Raw genomic sequence first — 12,006 nt, forward strand, 5'->3', positions numbered from 1 at the left:
CAGAAAACACTAATGCCTTGACATTTGTATATCACTTTATACAAAGTTCATTCAAGTACACTTAAGGTTCAGAAGAAACCCAGTGAAGTAGGTCGTGACAACTCTTATTATCTACATCTTAAAGATATTTAAGTTAGAAGAAAGAAAGCAACTTGACCAAGAACACTCAGCTAGTAGATCTCTAGAACTGGAGTTGGCAGTGTGTCATACCAGGGAAGGCAGTGGCCTGAAGAGAAACCTGGGTTTAGTTCTAGCTCTCACAACTAGTTAAGAAACCTTGGGTTTAACTTTTCCAGGTCTCCATTGCTTTATCTGCAAAATGTGGGAGTTGAACCACAGAATTGGAAGGTCCCTGGGGTTATCTAGTCCTACTCTGAAAAGGAAACTCCATAAATTCCTGATAAGTCTACCTCTGCTTGAAAACTACCAATGGTTTTAATTTTGAGACATCTCAGATAAGATACGACTCTGGTGAAGAATACAACTCTCCAAGTTAATGGAATATCATAGGATTCAGTCAAGTTTCAAGGCAGTAGGAGAAAAGTGCTACATGACAATTAAATGAAAAAAAAAATGTTTCCCCCACTATTTAAGGGCAGCACATTCTACTTTTAAGAAGCTCTCTCTCCTATTAGGCAAATTTTCTTTCCTCAAATGTGTCTGTTAACACAAATATTTCTCCCAGTGCCGAAGATGGCAACCCATCCATGCGCCTACCCATCTACGGGTATATGGGTATATGTCTTATCACGGGTTAGTCACATGGAGTCCCATCAGCATGCACTCTTGACATCAGTTCTAAATCTGCTCTCTAACACCTACCCATTGCTCCTATTTTTTGCTCTCCTGGGCCTTTCTAACAATGAGAGTTGTCCAAAAGTAGAATGGTCTGTCTTGAGAGGTAGAAGGTTCCCTCTTATCTTGAGGTTTTCAAACAGAGACTGGTATTTACTAGTGGGAATGTCTTTCATGTATGCGTTAGACCATATGGCTTCTAAGGTACCTTTCAATGCTCAAGTTCTAGGATCTTGTGAAGTATTTGAAAACAGCTATCTTGCTCTTTTGAAATCTTCTACTCTCTAGGCAAAAGATTTCTAGTTCCTTTAACTGTTCCCCATATCATGGTCTCTTGTCCTCTCATAATCCTGGTCACTCAGGTCCTAGGTCCAAGACTTAAATGTGGGGATTCTGACACTAAGTTCAATGCTTTTCATATGAATTGTATCTACCATTACATAGGAGTAAACAGGGTTATGGTTAAGAATGAAGATGAGGTATCTATGCATAAAAAGTATTTGCCTTTTACTGAGAAAAGGAAGTATTTATTTAAATTGTTACTTTTCATTTCATTACAGTAGCACTTTGCCTCCATTACCTTGAAACTTGGCTGAATTCTATGACATTCCATTAATATAGTAAGTGAGTTGTGTTTCATTTGTCATGTGTTTTCAAACAAGAATAGATAGCCTACGTTTTCACTCTCCAAAGAGAGAATTGGGGGAAGCAAAGAAAGCTCAGTATGGTGCAGTTAACCGGCGAGTAGCCTGAGGTTTGGACTTTAGATTTGATTCCCAGATCCATAATCAAACCACTAGGATCCATGCTCTTACATATTTGTTTCAGGAAAACACATGAAACCATGAAATCATGTTCCTGATCAAAAACATATTTTCATAAAAACAAAACATTTCTCTAAAGATGTGGAAATTTAAAAAATGAGTTCATTGAGTTCCCTAAGCACAAGTGAAGTACAACGGGAAACATGTTTTACTCATTTTTAACAGTGTGTGAAGGAAAAGGAAGAACCTGCCATTGGTGCACATTTGTACAATCCATGACACCAAGATAATATTTTACAGACCTTTATAACAAAGTCATGGCATCAGGCTTGTTCTCAATCTTTTGCTTTAATTCATACCATTCAGCCCAGTATATATTTTTATCCAGACCTTTATGCAGGAGATTGAGACTGTTCCAGCTTAAAATGCAATAAAGAGAGATTACACTATACAAGAATCTAGCAATGGTTAGTAAACAAAATATGATTCAAAGATTATGGGTATGAGATCTTTAATATCGCAATTAATTCTATTTCTTTTTCCCCTATTTTATTTTTTAAAAAATGTTTCTCCTTTAAGAATTCCTCAGGAGGAATCTTCTGGCAAGGTGGAAGGCTCAAAAGTTGTTCCTCATTCTAGCCCCTTACAGAATAAAGATATGTGCCAAATGAAATAAGAGAACAGCAATTAAAAGAGAAGAAATAAAAGTAACTTGGCAAGGTAATAAAATTCTTAAAAATATCATATAGGACCACACTATCAACTTAATTCCCCATTACATGCTCTACATGCCTGCATTCACACTTCCAGTCTCACAGTATTCATTCTTTGATTTTTGTTTGTTTGTTTGTTTGTTTTTGGCAATGAGGGTTAAGTGACTTGCCCAGGTTCACACAGCTAGTAAGTGTCAAGTGTCTGATGTGGGATTTGAATTCAGGTCCTTCTGAATCCAGAGCCAGTGTTTCATCTACTGAACCACCTAGCTGCCCCAACAGTATTCATTCTTAATGGTGGCAGCTACAGTAACTCTAGAGAAAGGAGAATGTTGGGAAGAAAGGAGGGAAAGAAGTATCTATTTGCCAGGAACTGTGCTAAAGGCTGGAAATACATGTACATGTACAAGCACAGAGAAAAATATTCCCTCCGCTCCTTATTCTAATGGAGAAAGAAAACATAAAAGGAACTGAAAAGCTGGTTGGGGTGTGGGGTGGAAGTTCCCAGTGAAGCGGCTTGGTTTTGAAGTTTAGAAGCCAGGAACAAGGCTGGGAGGACAATGAAGGGTAGCCTAGGCTTCCCCACAAAAATGGAAACTCTAGGAGGAAATCACCAGTGGAAAAAGGGGTAAGGCCTTGCAGAGGGTCATTCCAGGTTGTGAAGAGAGGAGGGGTGATTGGCTATTCCAGTGTGAGGAGGCCCTAGGTCCTGAGGGAAGTTTTAGGATGAGATATGATGGTTTGGAAGTCCAGGAGCCAGGAACAGAGCTGGGAGCAGATTGATGCAGCTTTAGCTAGCCAGAATAATGCCTTTTGTGACCCAGTGAAGTCTCTATCTTGGCAGTAATTCAATCACACTCTTCAGTCCTTCAACAAGTTCAGGCTCTATGAACCCACAGGAAACAACAAAGCAGCAAAAACATTGGGGGAAAGAACAAAGGGAAATTATAATGCAATGAACAAATAAAATGGGGTAAGAGAGCCTGAGGATAAAACTATTAAAATGGTATAATTCAACAATAATTACAAATAGAGCCTTCAAACAGAGAACAGATAGGTCGTTAGAACCCAGAGTGGATCAAAGAAGAAATAAAATTACTATTAGATAGAAGCTGGGGAACCTTAGCAAAGTTAAAAAAGTCATACGGAATATCCTTGGTGGGGGGACAGGGAAGAATGTCATCAAAAGAACTAAAAAATGCCATGATAATATATTAGAGGAAATCCAAAAGATAAATTTGAGAATAACATATAAAATTATTTATCAAAAACAATTGATATAGATAATAGGGCATAAAAAGAAACACCTAAGAATCATCAAATTCCTAGAGAAGAATGAAAAAACAAAAATCCTATCAGTCATATTTCAAAAAATCACAAAAGAAAATCATGAAGTAGTTAAACCAGAGGGCAAAGCATAGGTGGATTTCACAGGCCGTCCCCTGAAAGAAACTCTAAGTATAATGTATCTAACAATGTTATTACCAACTTTCAAGCTCTAAAGGTAAAGAAAAAAATAAATGTTCCAAGTGTGTTTGATGAGACAGATACCATAACAGATGCCATGCCAAGAAATCCAGTCATTATAATGCAGAACAACACATCAACTATAAGAAAGGAAAGAATAAACTAAAATATAGTATACTTCTTGGGAAAGGAAAAAAAAAAGGCTCTCAGTGTTTGAGAAAACCAAAGTTAACAAGACAAATGCAATAGGTAAGAGAAACAAGCAAAAGAAATGAGTTCAGACATCTTAAAAAATATCTCGTGCTTATGTTCCAAAAAGACGAGGCAAGATTTGTTGTCCTTTCAGAATCCAATCATCTCTAAAGGACAATGAAAGTATGAGACAAGGTATGATCTTGGAAGTTCAAAAAGCTAAAAGAAAAGAAACATATTAAGGAAGGGAATAGGAGGATAAGATTAAAAATACTTTTACTACTTATTGAAATTGGGGCAGCAGTAACAGCTTAGTTAAATACAGAGGTGGGAAGATTTGAAGAAAGTGAAGACCTTAAGAAGTTCTTCAATTAACTTGATGAAATTATAGTACGGCAGATTTAAAAGGAAGAGCAAGCTCTTCAAAAGGAATCATCTCTTGCAACTGAGAAAAGTCAGATATGGTGGAAGAACCCAGCTTTTTAAAGAAAATCATTCTTTGCTTTTTACTTTGTGCCTCTTTCGAAGTACAGTAATGGGAGCATATGGGAGAAGAGAGAGCAGATTTCTCTCTTCACCCCATTTACAACAGTGGCTTACATAGGACCAACCTGCCGAATAGGTGATGTGCTCAGGAGAGAATTAAGCACTGGAGAGGAGCAAGACCAGTGAGAGGGGCAAAGCAGCAGCTGAGCAGAGATACTAAGTCCATGGGAGAGCAGCCTGAGGATACTGAAGAACAAAAGAACACTAGGACCCCATGGTAAAAGAGGTGTGGGTTACCTTGGCCAGATATGTTTCTTATATGCATGGCTCCATACTCATCCTCACCTCTCCTTGTACCTACTCCTTGCACTGTATTTGTGGGAGAAGGTGTTCATGTTTTGTGGGGGTAGAAAGAGAGGATAAGGGATGTTTTACGAGTACTATTCATAACATGCAATTTCAGTAAATGCCTTTGCCTTAAGCTAATCATTAAAGAGCTGACTGTTAAATATGGGGGCTCGTGAACTATAGTTTTAGTCGTATTTAGCAGAGCTATAGATTAACCAGGACATGCAACCCTTGAGTGAAATTTGGGGAGGAGTATCCTAAAGGTGATCTGACCTTATTGGCATCATTATTATTTGCAGTAAGGTAGTATAGTGGATAGAGTGCTGAATTGTTCACTGGTGACATTTCTCTCTTATTTGCTGCCAGAGAATGATTTGAAGATGGGTAGTAGAGAGCCCAATGTTCCTTTTCTTTCTTTCTTTCTTTCTTCCTTTCTTTCCTTCTTTCTTTCTTTCTTTCTTTCTTTCTTTCTTTCTTTCTTTCTTTCTTTCTTTCTTTCTTTCTTTCTTTCTTTCTTTCTTTCTTTCCTTCCTTCCTTCCTTCCTTCCTTCCTTCCTTCCTTCCTTCCTTCCTTCCTTCCTTCCTTCTTTCTTTCTTTCTTTCTTTCTTTCTTTCTTTCTTTTAAAGAATGATTTAAGGAATTAAAGTTAAAAGCAACTCGAGGCAGATTCAGTTTTTCCAGAAAATATGCTGATTTTTATTTCGTGATATATATTCCCAGACTGATCTCACTGCCACTATACACCCAAGTTCAAGCCTTTATTTTTTCTTATTTGGATTACTCCTCCAAGTCGTGCAACTCACTATTCCTTATAATTTTCCTTCAAGTATAATATCATTCCTCAGGGGCAACTAGATGGTACAGTGCTTAAAGCACCAGCCCTGGATTCAGGAGTACCTGAGTTCAAATCCGGCCTCAGACACTTGACACTTACTAGCTGTGTGACCCTGGGCAAGTCACTTAACCCCCATTGCCTGCAAAAAAACAAAAAACAAAAAACAAAATAATATCATTCCTCTGTTTAAAACCCTTCTATTATCCCAGAGAAGAATTTCCTAACCAGGAGTCCATAAGTTTAAAAAAAATAATTTAGTTATTTTAAATTTTAATAACTATTTCATTATAATTAGTATTTTTAATCTTTTGTATTTTATTAAATTCATTTTAAAATATTATTCTGAGATGAGGTCCCTAGGCTTCAACAGATCAACTGCCCAAGGGGTCCAGGACACAAAAATAGTTAATGACCCCCTGCCCTTGAGGATAACCTTCAAACTCTTTAGTCTGGCACTTCTATATAAAGGTCTCATATCTCCTGCTAATCCCCTACAATGATTCTACTGTAGATAAACTACTCATGCTGCCCCTGAAATATATACTGTACCTTCTTGTCTTCATGCCTTTGTTCAAGTTTATTCCCCCAGCTATATCATCAACCTTCTCTGACCATTCAAGTACATGTCCTTCAGAATACAGTGGAAACCCCACATATCTCATTCAGTCTTCTGTTGAACACCTAGCCTGTATTGTTTATACCAGCCATGTAGCATTTAATAGATAGATGCTTGTACTTTTCTTGAATTGTTCTCCTGTTGTTATTTAACAACCTTTATACCAATAGGTATTATGTCTGTCAAAACAGACAGTCTTCTTGAGGACATGCACTGGGCATTGCATTTCTTTCTCTCTCTCCATAAATCTATTTCTATATCTGCATCTGCATCTACATCCCTCTCTCTCTATTAGTATCTATTTCTATACCTATATCTATATCTATGTCTATGACTAAGTCTATATCCATATTCATATCATATCCATATCTACATCTGTATCCAAATATATATATCTGACAGGGTAAAGTATAATGGATCTTCAAAAATATGCATTGAACGAATGAATCAGGTAATTATCTGAATCAGGGTAGAAAGAAATCCTCATACAAATTATGCATGGAAACTCAAATTGTCAACACTTATTACTTATCTTCTGCACCGAGGGTGTTTTGCTAGGCCCTGAGGATCCAAAGGGTGTGTGTGTGTGTGTATGTGTGTAGGGCAGAGAGACCCTGCCCTCAAGGAGCCACAGGGAAGATAAAATAGGTAGATATGTAAATAACTTAGTGCGTATGTGAAAAATAATTTTAAGAGGAAGAGAGTGCTAATTACTGCAGTTACTCAGGAAAGGCCTTGTGTAGGAAGAGGGTCATTAGCTCTTCTTATAATGAATTTATGGATTTTATGAGACAAAGGTAAGAAGAATATGGATTCTGGGACTGGACCACTTTTGCTAAGTTAGAGAATCAGAAGGAACGGAGATCACACTCATAAACATCCTGGTGGATAAGAATAAACCAATAATTCATGGGAACAGAAAAGACACCATAAAGGAACAATAGAAAAGATAGGACACAATTAGGAGGGTGAAGAGCCTAGAAACCATGTTATATGAAGAAATTTGAGATATGAAGCCTAGAGAAGATGCCATCTAGGCTGGGCGTGGCTTAGATAAAAGTTACCTTCAGTTATTTAAAGGCCTGTCACATGAAGGAGCTTAGAACAGAATTATTTATTATCATTTCATAAAAAATATTATCGGGAGCCAGTTTTATTTCAATATTAGGTAGAACTTTCTATCACTCCCTGTTAAAGTTCTATGCAGGGACACTGCAATCTTGGCTGCTCTTCCCATAAGATGGTCCTCCCAACTCTAGGCATGGATATATGAATAATTATAATTTAAGTATAATTTTTTTTTGGTGAGGCAATTGGGGTTAAGTGACTTTCCCAGGGTCACACAGCCAGTAAGTATCAAGGGTCTGAGGCCGGTTTTGAACCCAGGTCCTCCTGAATCCAGGGCCAGTGCTCTATCCACTGCACCACCTAGCTGCCCGACTCTAGGCATTTTCACTAGCCATCCTTCCTGCCTGTAATACTCTTGTTCCTCATCTCCTTCTGGCTTCTAGGGCTTCCCTCAAGTACCAGCTAAAGTCCTACCTTTTCCAGGAAGCCTTTTCTGATTCTCTCTCTCTCTTTTTTTTTTAATATTTTTTTATTATTATTATTATTTTGGTGAGGCAATTAGGGTTAAGTGACTTGCCCAGGGTCACACAGCTAGTAACTGTTAAGTGTCTGAGGCCGAATTTGAACACAGGTCCTTCTGAATCCAGGGCCAGTGCTCTATCCACTGTGCCACCTAGCTGCCCCCAAGATTCTGTTTAATTCTAGAGCCTTCCCCCTGTTGATTATTTCAAATTTGTCCCATATGTATCTCATTTGTATATTATTTGTTAACATGATTTCTCTATCATTAAACTGTGAGCCCCTTAATAGCAGAGATATTAAAAAACTTTCTTTGTATTTCCATTACTTATAACATAGTAGGCACTTAATAAATTTTTTTGACTGACTTAGTCTTTCAAATCCAAATTTAAATACCATCTCTTTCAGGAAGGCTTCACTTACCTCTGACATTTCTCCCTCCTTTATACTCTCACTGACCTTTATCTATACTCTTCTTACACAATGAATGCCATTTTGTTATCTATGTACATGGCTTATCTCCCTAAAATCTTTTCTCTTGTTTTTTTAATATCCATGAGAGCAGGGAGTATATCTTTTGAATCTTTGAATCTCTTGCAGCACCTAATGTGATGACTTACAAAATGGCAATGCAAGATAAATTAATGAATACCTTAGACTTATCAAAAAAGGAATGAGTTTCCTCATGAAGTTGTGAGTTCCTGTTACTGGAATAATTCCAACAAAAACCAGATAATGAAATATCAAGAATAGTATTAGAAGGGATTCCATCACTGACTGGACCTCTAAAGTGTTAGCTGTAAGATGAGTCCTTTATTCTTCTTTTTCAAAAAAAATACTTTTTTAAAAGTTGATAATATGTGACTATCACCCATAGATGGTGCCATTTTCTAAGTGATAGTAAGGAAATCCAGTCTTGCATCTATGGTTTTGCTAAGAACTTACTTAAAATAAACGCTTTGGGCAACTTGGTGGCTCAGTGAGTGCCAAGCCTAGAGTTAAGAAGACTCATTTTCATGAGTTCAAATCTGGCCTCAGACACTGACTAGCTGTGTGACTCTGGACAAGTCACTTATCCCCATTTGCCTTGGTTCTTCATCTATAAAATGAACTGGAGAAGGAAATGGCAAACTACTCCAGTATCTTTGCCAGGAAAACCCCAATTGGGTCACAAAAAGTCTGACACAACTGAAAGAAATGAACAATGGGGGCAGCTAGGTGGTGCAGTGGATAAAGCACTGGCCCTAGTCAGGAGGACCTGAGTTCAAATCCAGCCTCAGACAGTTAACACTAGCTGTGTGACCCTAGGCAAGTCACTTAACCCTCATTGCCCCACAAAAAAATCAAATGAATGAATGAATGAATGAATGAAGAAATAAGTAAATGAAAATGATTATGGGGCAGCTAGGTGGCACAGTGGATAAAGCACCGGCCTTGTATTCAGGAGGACCTGAGTTCAAATCCGACCTCAGACACTTGACACTTACTAGCTGTGTGACTCTGGGCAAGTCAGTTAACCCCAACTACCTCACCAAAAAAAAAAAAAAAAAGAAATGAACAACAAAATAACAAAACATATGTTATGATCTAATTAATATTTGTTACTGTACTTCAAATACATGGTGAATTTATGAAAATTCAGTAATTCCACAATCCAAGGGACTTAGAAAATCGTGTAATCCTATGCCTTCAACTTTGTAGATATAGAAACAGAAATAAAGTGATTAATGGGCTTGGTTGGCCAAAATCACCCAGCCGAAGTATCAGGACTAGAATCCAGGTGTCTTATGTCTTTATCCATTTTCCAGTATTACACTGTAGTAGTGTAATAAATGCTGAAGTACTATTTTGGTTTTCCATTCATTTTCAAATCAAAATAAAACACCTAATAAATCCTGGTATAACTCTTGGGTTTCAAGTTAGATTTAACCATCCATGCTATAAGGATAATCTATCCTAAACTGAAGAAATAATGAAGATTACATCATAGGATAGAGGGCAGAGGAATAATCCAGGAAGGGAGATAATGGATAAATGAATAATTATAATTTAAGTATAAAATAAGGCTGCAATGTGATATGTGTAATGTACACACACACACACACACACACACACACACACACACACATATATATATATATATATATATATATAGTGTGTGTGTATTCTCATTAACTCTTCTTAACCTTTTCTGCTTCTCTTAAATGTCTACCATTTTTGTCGTTTACAATGCCCATTTTTTTGCAGGAAAATTTTCTTTGAAATCTCTGTTCTTTGAAGGAAAAGAGGTAAAGAAGAGATGGAAAGAACACATAAGAGATTACATACAAGGAAGATCTTAACCTTATCAATAACCACAATTGTATGGTTATTGATCTAGAGTCAGACATCCTAGAAAATGAAGTCAGGAGGGCCTTAGGAAGCATTCATAATAAAAAGGCTAGTGCAGGTGACAAAATTTCAGCTGAGCTGTTTAAAATCCTAAAAGATGATGCTATTAAAGTGCTACATTAAATATGCCACCAAATTTGGACAATTTAACAGTGGTCTCTGGATTAGAAAGGATCAGTTTATGTCCCAATCCTAAGAAAGGACAATGCCAAGGAATATTCAAATTACCAAACAATTTCATTTCCTTCACATGCCAGCAAAGTTATGCTTAAGATCAGCAATATGTGAACTGAGAATTACCAGAAGAGTGGGCTGCTTTTCTAAAAAGCAGAGGAACTAGAGACCAAATTGCCAACATTCACTAGATTATGGAGAAAGCAAAAGAATTTCAGAAAGACATCTATTTCTACTTTACCGTACACTAAAGCCTTTGTGTGGATCATTAAAAAAAAAAAAATTCAAGTCCTCAAACAGATAGGAGTACCAGATCATCTTACTTGTCTACTCAAAAAATGGCATTCAGTCCAAGAAGCAAGAGTTAAAACTGAGCATAGAACAACTGACTAGTTTAAGATTGGAAAGGGAGTACAACAAGGCTGCATATTGTCACCTTATTTCTTTAACTTATATGAAGAGTATATCAGGAGAAATACCAGGCTGGATGAATCAAAAGCCAGAATTAAGGTAACCAGGAGAAATATCAAGCATCTCAGATACGTAGATGATACTACTCTGATGGCAGAAAGTGAAGAGGAATTAAGAAGCTTATTGATGAGGGTGAAAGATGACTGTATAAAAATCTGCTTGAAGTTTAACATTGAAAAATGAAGATCTTGGTAACTGGTTCCATTGCTTACTGGCAAATAGAGGGAGAAGAAATGGAAGCAGTGTCAGATTTTATATTCTTAGTATTGTAACGATTGGAATGACGCCACCTGCTGGATACTTACTGTAGAAGAGTTCTGCCCATGAAGGGAAGGTCTTTGAGGGCAAGACCAGGAGTCTTTTCTTTGGCGGGAGGAAGTGAGACGGACTAGTGGGAGGAGAAAGGAAGAGACTGGCACTCGGTCTCGGGCTCTTTCCTTTGGACTCTGGTGGAGAGCGGAGCGAGAAATGTGCTCTCCCTTTAATAGATAGGAATCTAGGCCTTTCTCTCTCTCTTTACCAAATTCTTATTCTCCTTAATAAATGCTTAAAAATCTAACTCTTGCTAAAGCTTATAATTTATTGGCGACCACTCATTAGACATTTTAGACAGACTAGCTAGAATTTTAGCCCTTAACAGTATCAAAGATCACTACAGATGGTGACTGCAGCCATGAAATTTTTTAAAAAACCACACACACACACACACACACACTTGCTTTTGGGAAGGGAAGCTATGGCAAATCTGGACAGCATATTAAAAATCAGAGAAATCACCTTGCTAACAAAGGTCTGTATAGTCAAAGTCATGACTTTTCCAGTAGCTATGTATGGCTTATAAAAGTTGAATTATAAGGAAAGCTGAGCACTGCAGAATTGATACTTTCTAATTGTGGTGCTGGAGAAGGCTGTTAAGAATCCTTTGGATAGCAAAGAGATTACATCAGTCAGGCTATTCACAGAAAGGCCAAATGCTGAAGATGAAACTTAAATACTTTGGCCACATAATGGCAAGACAGGACGCATTGGAAAAGATGCTGATGTTGGGAAAGATTGAAGGCAAAAGGAAAATGGGATGGCAGAGGATGAGATGGATATACACTGTCACAGAAGCAATGAACATGAGCCTGGACAAATGTCAGGAGATAGTGGAGGACAGAAGGACC

General features: G+C 37.4%; 1 protein-coding gene across 1 annotated transcript in view; it reads right to left on the minus strand.

The window, feature by feature from the left end:
• The window catches only part of BMP3 (bone morphogenetic protein 3), a 35,684-nt gene that overhangs the window by 10,145 nt on the left and 13,533 nt on the right, over nt 1-12,006 (minus strand). The window lies entirely within an intron of this gene.

The sequence above is a fragment of the Dromiciops gliroides genome, chromosome 6 (assembly GCF_019393635.1).
Source record: "Dromiciops gliroides isolate mDroGli1 chromosome 6, mDroGli1.pri, whole genome shotgun sequence".
In the NCBI taxonomy this organism is placed as follows: Eukaryota; Metazoa; Chordata; class Mammalia; order Microbiotheria; family Microbiotheriidae; genus Dromiciops; species Dromiciops gliroides.